This window comes from Hippoglossus stenolepis, chromosome 23, assembly GCF_022539355.2.
Source record: "Hippoglossus stenolepis isolate QCI-W04-F060 chromosome 23, HSTE1.2, whole genome shotgun sequence".
Lineage (NCBI taxonomy): Eukaryota > Metazoa > Chordata > Actinopteri > Pleuronectiformes > Pleuronectidae > Hippoglossus > Hippoglossus stenolepis.
Window position 1 is genome coordinate 7,675,476 of NC_061505.1, and position 14,394 is coordinate 7,689,869.

The 14,394-nt window shown below is 45.0% G+C and overlaps 1 protein-coding gene across 8 annotated transcripts in view; it reads right to left on the reverse strand.

The window, feature by feature from the left end:
- LOC118102439 (adhesion G protein-coupled receptor L3) overlaps positions 1-14,394 on the reverse strand; it is a 202,458-nt gene that overhangs the window by 164,625 nt on the left and 23,439 nt on the right. The gene's annotated exons all lie outside the window — the stretch shown is intronic.

Sequence of the window (14,394 nt, forward strand, 5' to 3'; positions counted from 1 at the left end):
TAAAGTATACTTGAGTATTCAGCATCCTCCATCACTGTCTGCAGACACGTCCTTCTGCGCCGTAATAAATGATCAGGCATGAAAATCTGACAACCCACCAGATAGCAGAGAGCAAGTGGGATATCAGGCCAAGTCCAAGCCGCAACCAAATATTTTCCTTTGTTAATATGTAAAAAATTCCACGGCTCCGGAGGTCAGGTTATGAAGTGAGATGCATCTGAGATGTCTGTCTGGCATCGTGAAATCTTGGCAACAATCTGGGCTTTGGAGCTTCTTGTCACGGACAAGTAATACATCCCGTGGGTCTCCCAACCAAGTGAAGCACATCGATCTGTTTTTCCCTCAGAATAAGAATGAGACGGAGCAAGAACAAAACTAAGTAAGCCGTTTTTTAAATATTTCCGCATCGCTGCCCTCGATTTTTCTAAGCGAACGGTTTATCAAGCACAGGCAAAGTCGCTAATTCTTCGATTTCACCTAATCTCCCCTGAACTCGTCTTTCTGAAGGTCGGAGGACTCAACCCTTATCGAGTCTCCTCGTTTTCTGATGTGGAGCGACTCTCCTCCCGAAGCTTTTACTGTTTCGGGTGAATCTCCACCGCGGTTATCATGCAAATAACACACTCCGCTGGGTTATTGATTCGTTCCGCAGATGCTAACAGCAGGTTTAAATGGAAACTAAGTCCGCGTGGAGGGAAAAGTAATAGAATCTGATGAGCTCAGTCGGCCTGGAAACATATGTCATTTAAACGTGTCTGTGCTGAAGACTGCAGCAGCCACAACGTAAAGTTTATCAGGAACTTTATACTTTCTACAAATACAAAATTAGTAGTTGGTGGACTAACAAGGGTTTAGTCCAAAAAACATTGATTCAATCTTTTACCAATGATGGTTTAACCAACTACAACTTATATAACAATCTTCTTTGTTTTAAACCACTCACAAATATGTCCGTATAAAGAGGAAATAATGATGTAATCACAGTTTTGGAGACAAATGCCTTTCGGTAAGTACCTAAGAGTTTTGTGTGGCAGGTAAAAAAAAAAGAAAAGATCAGAACAGATAAACGCATCCTTTTAATGTTTTTTCTTTTAAATACTCAATCACCGGAGACCGAGAGCGGAGCCAAAAAGCGCATTATTCAATCTTGCCGCTTAGATCCAGAATTCTGGATAATGGTCTCCTGTCCACTAAACACAGCCTATTTAGAAATTAAGGGACAAGTGCCAATTTTCCGTTTTTAACAAAAGAGCCAGTAAAAGTATATCCAACATCCCCTTCCCGCGTTCTGGCAACAGGGATGGATTAAAGTGTCCAGCCCATAGATTACTGAAATCCAAACCAGCGGACAATGCAGGGGGAAAACATTTACAAGCAGGATTAGGGGGGGGGATTCACGGAAAGTGGTATTATGTGGACAAGAGTGGAGAAGAGGTTCACAATAAAGGGAGTTTATTTGCATCGTCCCCCCCCCCCTCCTTCATTAAAGTAAATATAGAGCACTTTCTCCCAGGATGAGGAATAACAAAGTCCCCCTCTCTTTTCTCTCGGCGGACCACCTTCTCTGAGCACTGCGCTGGAAATAACTCTGAGTCGTCAGGTGAGAGCCCTCAGGGACGCATCCAGAGGAAGTGTATCATACCCAGCTCATCTCCGAAGTACTTTGTCCGGGAAGCTGACTTCTACAGAACGCCAGGAAGCAAGCCTCGGTGCTATTATTATTTTTAAATTTTTTCATATGGTAGTTTTATCCCGATGGGAGCTCGGGGAGGACAAATAAAACATTTATTTGAGCCGGACTTAGCAAACCTTAATGTACCCTCCTCCGGCGGCATTGGTTCAAAGTTTACGTAAAGATATAAATAAAGTTTTTCCTCTGTTCCTTGCGGTCGTTTTATGTCCGAGCTGAAGTGCATCTATTTAGTTAAAAGCACGAGAAAAGGCCAGGGCCGTTTTTCAAAAATTGATGACGGCCTTGCATAAATTATTCAAACTTTTGTCCTTGTGCCAAACAGTGCATCTACTGAATAATAATTACGAGAGGGACTTAGGGATATGAGTATGCAGAATATGAAACACATGCCAAACGTCCCCTGTCGCCGGTGACGGCATCAAGGAGAGGAGACGGGGTTGCGGCAAATCCTGAAAGACACAAATACGACAACAGCAGACTGTGTATTTATCCCTTTTTTCCCCTTCATATCTCTGATGATATTTGATTTAAAGTGTTGTGCACGTCAACGCCCTGACTTTCTCAACATTTCATTTCTTCAACCACTCCGACTGTCACACTGCATCATCTGTGGGAGTGACGTCTAGGAAATCTGTAGCCGGGGACGTATAAATTAAAAATCAATTACTTTACTGTCACATTTAGTGGCTCGGATAGTTGCTGGACATTTACAAGGAGTCCATGTAATTTCCTTCTTTTTTTTTGCTGGAGAAACTGCAGCTTGATAAGTCAGTGAACTGGGCCGTTAAATGTTCATAGAGGGGAGAATAGAGTTCAGCCGGAATTTATAAGGGACAATGGACGAACGTGGAGGAAATTGTACTTTTCAAATAAATACACCAGTTTTCCAGATGTGAAAGCTCACAAAACAGTTTGTAGATTCATAATTAATTAATTAACCGAAGTTATAATAGTGACAATTTAACACAGAGTGTGTGAGGACATCAAAACCCCCGGCTGGAACAAGGCAGCAGCAGAACAGTGACCGGCGATTTGATATGCAAACGCAATTATCGTGTTTGCTAATCCAGTGTCCCCGTTGCTTTGGGTAAGACAAAGGTGCCCGGTATCAGCTGACTGCTATCACGCATGTGTATCTGTAAGTAGAGAGCAGTGTGATATTGCTTCATTAGCGGAACGGCTTCCCTTACTTTGTTCTGCTCACTCCGGTGTCTGATTGAGGAGATACTCTGGCCTTCAAAGCGTCAACCGTGTTTGTGCTCTTACGTTTTCGGTGACATTCTGGAGCTCCGGGTGCTTTAATCAAGTATTTATGAATGTTTTAATTGAATCTGTCATATGTGGTTGGATTTATTTTGTCCTTATATTGTCCATTTGGAACTGGATGGGTTTGAAAGGGACTATTCAACCTGCAAGCTAGCTTCATATTTATCATATGGGAATCTGCATGAAAGCGAATAAGCACAACCCCCCAAAATGCAAAAAAAACTATTCCTCTTACATTACCAAACCTCAGGGGGGACTAATTGATTTAATTAATATGGGAAAGTCCTGTGGGTTTTCAGCAGGTGCCTTGTTAATATATGTGATGGGGGGAAAAAAAGAAATCTGTGTTTGACCATCTCATCGAATACCAAGTAAATCTACGGGATAAATCAGTATGCACGGTCTGTTTGGAGCATTGCGTTGTTTCCATTGGTAATTCCACCCGCAGTGTGTTTCAATTGTGGAAATGAGGGAGGATAAAAAAAAAAAAACAGTTGATTGATTTATGGAAAGCCATTCTTTGGCTATGACATTTGTCGGCGGCTGTTATATCAATAGAAACACTGTCAGCGACAATGACCACTCCAACGTAACAGATGGAGCCCGCGGACGACGAAGAAAAAACAAGAAAACGCAGCACATTAGGACGTTTTCCAGCGTTAAAAAATGAAGTATCTTCCACCATGTGCACTGGCATGTCAGCTCTCGTCTTAATTCCCTTTAAAAAAAAAAGATGTGATCACAGAGTAAAGAGAGACTGACATGCTTACACACACACACACACACACACACACACACACACACACACACACACACACACACACACACACACACACACACACACACACACACACACACACACACACACACACACACACACACACACACACACACACACGAAGAGCGTGCACGCTCCGGCACACATCTGCTCGTCAGTGAGCCTGTTGGAAACTGTCACATGCCTGGCAGGTTCTGTAACTCGGGCAGATGGCGCAGCACAATTAGGACCCGACGAATCTCTCAATCAATCTGCAGCGTGTCCCAGGAAGAACCGGGACCTGAGCTGCGCTGCTGTGTCTGCGCTCGTCCACTTTGATATTTGATATTTGCAAATTGTTTTTGGTTTATATTTTATATTCTCAAACAGCGCAAACCCTTAAAAATGTTCCTCGCCTTTCAAACTTTCGTATTTTCCGTTTGCTTCGCTTCCCCTTAAAACTACAATGCCCACGTTTCTTTGTCGCTTCCCTCGCATGCTGTTCTGTTTCTGCCAGTATCTCCTCTTGATTCCTTTCTCTTTCCCACAAACTCCCCCCACACCCAGTTTTCTTCTCCCCCCTTTCCTGCCCTCTCCTCTTGGCTTGTGTAACCACCGGCCTCAGTGCAGCGCTCCACTGTAGACAACAGGCGAGCACAAGTGTTTCATTCACACCCAATTACTATGAAAGGGATTTTTTTCTGGCCAGAAATCCACCGAGGAAGCACAATGAGAGTGTCACAGAGGAACAAGATATCTCTGCCGGGTTTTTTTGCCTCCTGTCCCATGTCCCCCACACAAAAGAGAAGGAAAAGTGATCCGCTGTATCAGACACCGGCGAGGGCCATTAGCCGGGGCTGGTTAAATAAGGATAGCTCTAACAGATACGGGGAAACATCTGCTGCTTCGTGCTGGGCCCCCTGTTGGCCCCGAGGATTCTGCCTTTGATCGGCGGCCCTCACCTTCCAGCAAGAGCAAGGATGAAACAGTTAGTGTTAAACAGGCTGGCACAACTGTACATGGAAGAAAAGCAGACTGGTCCTGGACACGTTTAGAAATGCGTGTGTGTGTGTGTGTGTACTCCAAAGTATCGCTGGCGCGTCATTTCTGGGAAGAGATCAATTTTTAAAAAGTTGCACAACTAGTTTTCCGCCTCCTGACCCATCTTCATTTCCAGAGGAAGCCAAACACCTCACTCAACAGTTGGGGCCAGACGCCACCTTTGCGACTGCCAATCCCGCTGTTGTATTTCCTCCACCTGTGACGGGAAGATGATTCACCGGGCCTGCCAGACTGCATCTAGGGGACTGTGTGTACTGGGGCATGCATACTCACTGCCAGCACAGCCAAATCCGGGTGTGTGCGTGTGTGTGTGGGGGAGGGGGGAGAACACACACCACATTCTGCACTGCACTGCGACCCCGCAAATGCAGTTGATAAAATAATGTGGGTAGTAATGTGAGCAGCTGTATCATATTCCAACTACTCGGGCAGTAAAAAAAAAAATAATAATATTCACCAATTCAAATCAAGGCATTGGGCCAGATCATTACGAAACGACACACGGGAGCTTATATATATATATATATATACACATGGAGAATTAAAATCACTGTTGGCCCCCATGAACACACACACCAGCTGCACCAGGGAAGTGAAAGTCAAGATTATAGGTTAAATTGGATTTTTTTTTTTGTCTGTATGTGTATGTCATTTGTTTGGGGGTCTGTATTTCTAGCTGTAGAACCCATTCTACACCTGCACCTCATTCCTCTCCGAATTCACAAACAGCCCAGGGACAGTTTGTTGTTTTTATTAGTGTCTAGATATAACCAGGCAACATGGACGCCTCTGAAAATGTACAGCTTGACAATGCTCCACACAAAACACGCACAACAGGGTGCAATGCTGCAATCATCTTTTTCTTTTTTATTCCTTTACTTGCTCAATCCTTTCTAGCTATTCTAATTTGACTGTATTTCTTTTAAAAGCAGATATTTGACATGACCTAATAGCACAGTAGATGTATTAGTAGTATTTAAGAGTCTAAAGTCTAAAACAAACTATTGGTTTGAGTTTTTAATCATCTACTTGATAAATTGCTTCAAAATATTAAGAAATTTGTCTCAACAATCAGGCAAACCTGAAAATAAATGTGAAATTATCAAATTACAGCAATGCTAATTAATGTAAAACATGAGGGAGTCGGATTTCATTAGCGCCGGGAAGGATTTGGTTAAAGTTAATTAGTGCTGAATAAATTTCACTGTATCTCAAACTGTTAAACATCGGATCTCGTGTCAAATATTTCTATATATATTAAATAAATATATATACTTTCACGCAGAGAGATAAAAGTTGAGAAAAAGAAAGAAAAAAATAAGATTGGAGTGCAATTATAAAGGCCACAGGAGTTCACAAGTCTTAATGGCTTACTTGTGCACAAGCCAAATTATGTTTTCCCCCCTTGCTCTTGCTCCTCACAATTTCCAGGTGTTCATTATTCCGACCATGGAGAACATCCTGAGGGTCGTGCCACGTTCTAATTCCTAATTAACTGCCTAGAACAGAGATCATGGTCGCCACTGACCCCGACCGACGGAGCAGGCTCGGCTGAAGCCCTCACTCCGGGTTTCTAACATTGTTACTGTGCGCGCCGCGTCGAGGAACTGCAAGAACTGGGTCATGCTTTGAGCAAGTCGAACCTAAAGCCCGCTGGAGGCCATGCGTTTTCCAGACTTAGCACAACTGGAAACACCTGTGGACTCTATGGCTTTACAGGGTAAACCCCCCTGTTTAAGATCTCCAGTAGGATTGTGTTTATTCTGTACATGCCACCTATCTGTCAACCGGGAATAAAGAGAGGGGGCAAATACAACAAATGAATAATTCCCGACTTCGCGGGCTAATCTGGGCTAAAGCTGCGTACCTATCGGTGGTATGTTTTCACACTGTCTCCGAGATTAGTCGTGTGTACACTCGCAGCGCACATACATATTGGGGCATTACCGGCACTCGCAGGGAATACAAAAGCGGCAGCGGTGACTAAATGTCTATGTTTGCTTTGGAGAGATCAGGCGCGGCCCTCGGTATTGCAACACGGGGCCACCTGCAGTCTGGGAAATAGGTTTCTGGGGGGGGGAATTAGAGGATTCTGATGAATGAACAAGACAGACATGAGTAACCCGGGCCAATATACTGCTTATCTGCGAGCTTATGTTGCACAAAGGAGGCAGATAAGCTGAGACATGCCAGCAGAATGGGGGAATGGAGGAAAAGGGGCAGAAATGAGGCCATGGGGGGGGCGACGAAAACATACGCAGGTCAGGATCTACACGAGAGCGGTCAGTTGCAACAGAGCCCGGATGCTTTGACTCGCCGCAGAACAGTTAACCATTGACTAGAGGGACTCGAAGCATGGGATCCATGTCATCCGTGGTTACTCTATTCCGGAGACCGTGAAAACAAAGCATAAAGTCATTATTAGGGCCTCTGCTTGCCCTGGGCAGTGAATGCAACACTAATCAATGAGAAAGAACGGTATTGTGGTCGGCCTTAGAGGGCAGGTGATATTATGTTGCTGTGTGTGTGTGAGAGTGTGTGTATCTGTGTGTGCAGGGATAAGATCATCCTGTCTATTAGTGCTCTTTTTAAGGTAGGTGGTCTGAATGGTAGCGACATCAGGTTCCAATAATGAATTTGTGACAGTGAAGGAAGGACCCAAAAATGATACGCCCTAAATGTGATTCACCTTCTGAATGTAGTTTTTTACTTTAGTAACTTCATAAACTTGAGCCTGTGAAATATTCTCTTTGTGAATAGATTGGCCTGATGTGTATTATTGTATTATTATTATTATCTATTAAGCTTTGTAGAAAAGGAGACAATCCCTACGGTGTTGTTACTTCCAGCTAATTCACTACATACAACATATAGCAGGCTTTTAAAATTTCAGTGGAACAAATGTGCAAAATAAAAGCTGAATTATTTAGTAGACCAACAGGTTTATATATTTATTTAATTCTGTTAATTCATTAAATAACATATCCATTCGCTGATTCCAACTTCTAAAATGTGAGGTCATGCAGTGTTTCTAATACAAACAACATGATTGTTTGTCGGCCAGATAATAAAACAGAACATTCCAGTAGATTGTGACTGACAGAGATAGAGAATAAAACAAGTACCTTCTTCGGGTAGTGACAGACGATTGAATCACTGTTTCCGTTTGTGGTGAGTGTTTGGCAAAACACCGAGGCCCTGTTCAGACCTGCCATTAACATCCAGCTCGAACATGCTCAGGTGCGAATGTACCCAAGATGCATTGAGGTGAGAACTCCGACCACATTTGTTCTTCAAACAGTGTGAACGCCACTATTTCCTGGGCCACATAAAAAAGACCACCTACTGCACTGACGTCCTCTGGCCTGCTACACTTAGCAGAAAATATGACGACACTTGTCAGTGTTTCCCATACGTTGATTTGTTTGTGACGGCTCTGCCACAATTTAAACTAGGACTGCCATTTATTGATTTTAAATGGGAAAAAATCGTATTTCTCTATAGAGCCCCTCTATAGAGCATTGATTTGCTCAGCCCCTCCTTGCCTGGCTCTCACTCCCACTCACACACAAAACACATTGACAACAGCCCTGTCTGTCACGGTCAGACCGGCTACACACGACAACAACACAATTTGGTCTTTGCAAACAGCAAAGACACACGAGTGTATTTGTGGGAGGAGGTGGGATCCAATGACAAGTGGTCACTCGAGACGCATCCTGACGTATTGACTCTACTTGTGACTGGATCACCCACGACGCATGTTAACGCCAGGTACGACAAAAATGTAACTACCGTCGAGTGTATATTACGCAATCCCCCCCCCCCGTGCCAGGAAACAGATCCCATTTACTTGATCCTATTTAATTATTCTGCTTGAAAATCCTATTTGCTCTCTGTTCTCTGAACCCTCAGAAGAAAAAAATGGCTTTATCCAATTAACAAAAAGAAAATCTCCGATCTGAATCACCTATTTGAGAATTGCATTCCTCCCAGCTTGTCAGGTTCCATTCATGGGAAACCACCTTCAGCACTTATTTTATTAAAACCTGAGCAAAATGTGGCACACAACACAATGGGGTTTCAACTGAGGTAAAATAATTGCTTCAATACAGTGTGACAGGAGAGGGTTGATTCATTGGGGGGGGGAGAGATTGCCTGTAGTGAAAGTGTTGACGGAGAAGCAAGAGACAGTGGGACTGGAGGGAGGAAGAATGAAGAGACATAGACAAGGGGACCAGTGTACAGTTTCCATCACCAGACAAAACACTACATATTTCTTTGAAAGACAAAGTGTTAAGTTAGGCCACTCCGCGCGCTGTCAATAGCGGCGTCCATCATCGGGGGGGCCAGCCGCAGTCTATATATTGATTAAACCATCCATCACTTTAACTCTACAAGACATTATTTCTAATTAAAAAGAAAGTCATAAATTGTGGGCTTTATTACCAGGATGGGGCTGTAAATAAAACTCAAGGGAGGGCAGAAGCAGATTGCAGCCCCTGTCCGCGTTTTAGAGCCGGGCGTAAAAAGGACAGACGGGCGCGATGACACCTTTGGGATCCTCGCGCGCGGGACCGTGCGGGGCTGACAGCAGGGAGGTGCTCTGCCTCGTCCTCAATAAACAGATGCAAATCAATAATTTCCCTGCTTGTGTTTTTATAAGACGGGCGCCGCCGCCGCTCACCGGGGCTAAGGAGCAGGCCGCGCATATGGAGAACAAATATGTAAATAAAATGTTCATAAACCACTTGGGAATGTGTAAAAAGGAGCAGCACTCGGTGTACTTGAGAATGATGTATAATCATAAGAGGTCATGAAAGTGTGCGAGCGTGCTCCATCACAGAACTGGGCTGGGGCAGCGACAACAAGCTCCTATTATCCATCTGTGTCTCCATTTTCCTCGGCTAAACAACAATTTCGCCGCCAAATATGCGGTCGCAGGACATTATTTAATGATCCCTGTTGATAAAGAGGCCATTAGCACACCTACACCACAGCCAAAGCTCTGGCGATGGACGGGGGGCGAACGCGGCACGCACACTCTCGCTCGTGGCTGAGGACACTTCACGTTTGACAACTTCTGATTACCTCAGCGTGTACGCCGGTTGTCAGGCGGTGAACTCCCCTGACAGCCAGTCGCAGAGTGGCAGAGTGTTGGTTATTTTTTTTGACGGGCACAGAGGGATGTCTGATTTCACGGGTACTCGCCGAAGGGAGGGAGGAAATGGAGGGAATTAGAGGGGGAAGAAAATGAAGTAAAGGTATGTCACCGGGCCCACAGCCTCCACTGCCAACAAAGGAAAGCATGTGCAATCGGTATTCATCCATCTCCCCTTTCCTCTCCCGGGCCAATCTTTTTTTTCTTCCCGTACCTGCCAGAACGCGAGTGGCTCTGACCACAGCGAGCAGCTTCTGACTGTGACTTGATAGTGACAGGAAAGGCTGGAGACTCATATTTGGTTAAGCGATGGCCAGACCGGTGCCTTGCCAAACCGAGGGAAGTGGCCTTGGTCTTAGCGAGAGACAGAAAGAGCGGATCGCCCTCCGGGGGGAACGCAGGAGCTAATGAGTGAGATAAAAAGGACAAGATGGAGTGATCCTCTATAAAAAGACCAGCAGTAATCTCGGCCTCTCCTCCCTCGCCTCTCTCCCCTTAATGTCCTAAGAGATCTTGGCTCCTCCGTAAAGTCTGCTGCCTCCGTACTTCAAACAGAGCTGATTAGAGCTGCACACCTTGCTGGAGCTGAAGCTTTGGACAGGGTGTAGCACGAGTTCAAGGGGGACTCAGCGTTAGAAAAACCAAAGGAGGAGGAAACTCTCCAAGTTACTGGACAACCTCTCTGGACTTCATGCATTTGAAAATGGCTTCAGTATCCGTTTACCATGCCTCTCTAACCCAATGCCTTGGGGCCCAAATAACATCAGAGCCTCTCAAATGATCGCCATTTCTGCTTTCTTCTGTCGCGTCAGATGATATAAGCGTGGCCCCAGAGGTGCTGGCGGCGTTTGAATCTAATAGTCATCAACAGATCGTCGTGTTAGTTTACATTTGCATAAACGGTCTTGGCGAGGAGGAGGGGGAAGAGGAGGGGGCAAAAGAGAGACGATATGAGAGTGAGACGAGGAGATGGAGAGAGGCCGTTGAGCTGCTGTGCGAGTTCCCTGTCGGGGGTGTTGTTTTATTAAGACACCCCGACTGTCAGCGCAGGTACCAGGAGAGCAGCCATGTGGGCACGTGGCAGGATCTTGTGCTAACATCTCCCTTCTCATACCGAAATAGCTCTGTCCAAATTCACTGTTCTCTTTGTCAAACTTTGGGGAGCTAAGAGCTCCATTGTCAAAGGAGCTCTTAGGTGTAGAAATCAAGGGGAAACTCTGTGTAGCCCTCTGCGACTGAGGTAGAGGGCGGTGACAAGCAATGGCATGAGAGAAAGAGGGAGAGAGAAGAAAAAACCTTACTGCTAAATCAGGAAAAACAAACCGCGCTACAGCCAGCAGGTGGTTCGCCGACCCTATAGCGAGTCTGGAAAACGAGGGAACACAGCTTGCGTGGCTGCGTTCAGAAGCAACGGCGTCTGGCTTCCTCTGAAGCTCGCTAATTAACACATATTTCTAGGAGTTTTGTCATCGCCGCGGATCCTTTTTGTACAATTTAAACAAAGATAAAACGTGTTAATAAGTGAGCCGGGTGGAAGCGCTGTGAGGTGGCACCTGCAGACAGAGCCAGGCTTGTTTTCCTTCTCCTTATAGTCGAGACGACGACAGCGGCTTCACGCTTTGCAGATGCAAAAATGGAATTGATCTTCTCTTATAACCTTTGTGGAAGAAAAAGAAAACATGTCAACCTATGCCTTTAGCATCTCTTAACTTTTCTATTTAATTTGTTATCTGTTAATCCGTTCTGTGATAACATCAAAAGGCTGCAGCATTTGCAGGATGTAAAAAAAAACACACGCAGAAGTCCAAATAAAGTGCTTTTAGCATGATGATGCAGTTAAAGCGAGTGATGAAGGGCCACTGAAGTCATGAATAGTGTATTGGAATAAGTGGAGGGGGATACGCAGAGTCTGTCAGCAAAAACCACATTAATAAGAAATACATATGCGTTTACTGTATGCACACACACACACGCCAGCTGTCATATATGTATGCATACAGTAGCCTATATGCTGATCAAGCATGACCACCGTAATACACAGTTAAATAAATATTCTAAAAGGACTCAACACTGTGGATAATGAGTTGCAGAATAATACAAGAGCCCAAGCAAAAATAAATAAATGCCCTTCTGTGGCGTGCAGCTTTACAAATTAAATGTATTCAAAAAAAAAAAAGAAGCTGCCATTAACAACTGGCCTGAATAATGCTTCTTCCTGAATGATTCTAAACGCAAATAAGTGAATGTATGTGAATGTGCTTGAGGTTAAAATCAATAACAATCCGATCTGGAACGTAAACGCAACGCATCTGTGCACCGCAGTTATCCCTTATCACAGTTTACATATATAAAATATAATAAAAGCGATGGTGAGATGATTAAATAACATTTTCATGCAGCTGCAGGAGAGTTCTCCCATGAACTCCCTGTCCACTGAGACAAAATGACCACAAACATGTCTGAGCAAATACGTCTCCAGCAGGTTGCAGTTGTCTTGACGACAGCAATTTGCAAGAAAAAAGGGTCAACAAATTTGCCATTATCAGCCGTGCACTACATCAAGCAATGTGTGCCTTTTAAATAATTTGGTCACTTAGAGAGGGGGCTTTGAGTCTGTTATCCTTGAGCCAAGGCTGCTCTGGTGCCGACCGTAGTTGCCCAAGAAACAGGAGAACAACAACAACAACAACAACAAATACGTGCAAAGTCAACTACCTCTGGAGAGGATGCAAATTCGAGAACACTGCCGACACCGGCCGAAAGGGTTTCTACTCCCCTCCCATTCAAATGACCTGCTTTGCATCATTTCAAGCTGTTTGAGCAGGATCACACTAGGAAAACAAATGGCAGGGCTTTAAAATAACAGAACCAAACCTTGGCAGGGCCGGTGTCATTATCGGGCCATTATGGTCAAACTAACTTGAATGGCCGGATGCTATGGGCGACCATGTTGGGTATGCAAAGCATTGTAGGAGGCTCCAGAGGTTCATGTTCTCTCACAAGGCTGAAAACGAGTGTTGTAGATGAAGGTTTACAGATCTGTCCTTGATGAAATCCCTCACTTCTATTACAAATGACTGTGCTTGGAACTCAAATGGGATTTTTTTTTTTTGCCTTCTTCAGCCAAAAAGTTATCACCGGGAAGCCGATCGCACTTAATCCAAAGCGACCACGAATTAGGGAAAAAAGAAGGTGCATCAAATGGAGGTCGTAATTCCACGTCGGGACGCATTAGGATATTTATCATGAAAGCGACTCCCGGCTTTTAATTCAGTTGACATCTTTCAGCCCTAATAGAGTATCTGATATCTGAGAAGCACCCGTACACGCTCTCACAGCGTGGCATCTGGAGGGAAAGCAGCGGGTTGCAGGACAAGTCGCTGAAATGTTTGAGTTTTTTTACTTTTACAGAGAATAGAGACCAAAGGCCCATTATGTCTGAACCAGATTTACACTTTGTATCTGAAAAAACGTGAGCCAACGCCACGCACGGCCGCCCGCTGCTCTCAATGTTATTCAAATGACAGCCCGATACTATTTTCACCTTGCGAATAATGTGAACATTACTCCTATGTCAGCAACATTTTACTATCCTTTCTTTTGTGCTGGATGTGCAGGCGAAACTGGCAAATTAATCCTGGGCAAAGTGTGAGTGTAGCCCCCCCCCCCCCTGAAAACACCCATCCCATCATCCCTCCTGAAACCAGCCACATGAGGAATATAAGCCCCCCTGTGGCCTAAGGCTTATCAAAAAGGTGATATGACACATTCTCCCACAGAGACAGATTCTATGCCTTGATCGCTTTGAACACAATATCTTGAAAATAACAGAAAATGCGAACAGGGCCTCGGAATGTGTAAACAACGTATGCACACAATAATACAATGTATGCACTGCCGCTAGGATGCTGTCAAGAAAAGAGGAAGAAGGCTGGTAGATGCATTGAGTCAAATGGAGGGGAAACAGGCTAGATGGATGTAGAAGGACATGTTTGGGTGTGTGTAGGTGTGTGTGTGTGTGTGTGTGTGTGTGTGTGTGTGTGTGTGTGTGTGTGTGTGTGTGTGTGAGTGAGTGGGACTGTCGGCAGGCAAACCTATCATCCACGGAGCCCACTAAACTCTGGAGGGCAAACAATCTACCTAATTGAATTCAATCCAGCCTCGCCACGGGAGGCAGCGAGGCTGGAGGCTCCACTCGGTGGAGGGGGGGGGGGGCGACCGCGATGGAGGGAAGTGTAGTGTGTTGATGGGATGAGGAGGGTGGGCTTGAGCTGGCATGACAAGTGAGCAATGAAATGGGAGAAAAAAAAAGAAAAAGATAAGGACGAGAGGCAGGGAGCAAACACGGGGGCTGTGGGAGACAACAGTGGCAAACAGACGAGTGGCGCCGGGTGCGTGAAGGTGTTGGCAGCAAGGGGGTGGGGGGGGGGGGCAGGAGTGTCGAGGTGTGGAGAA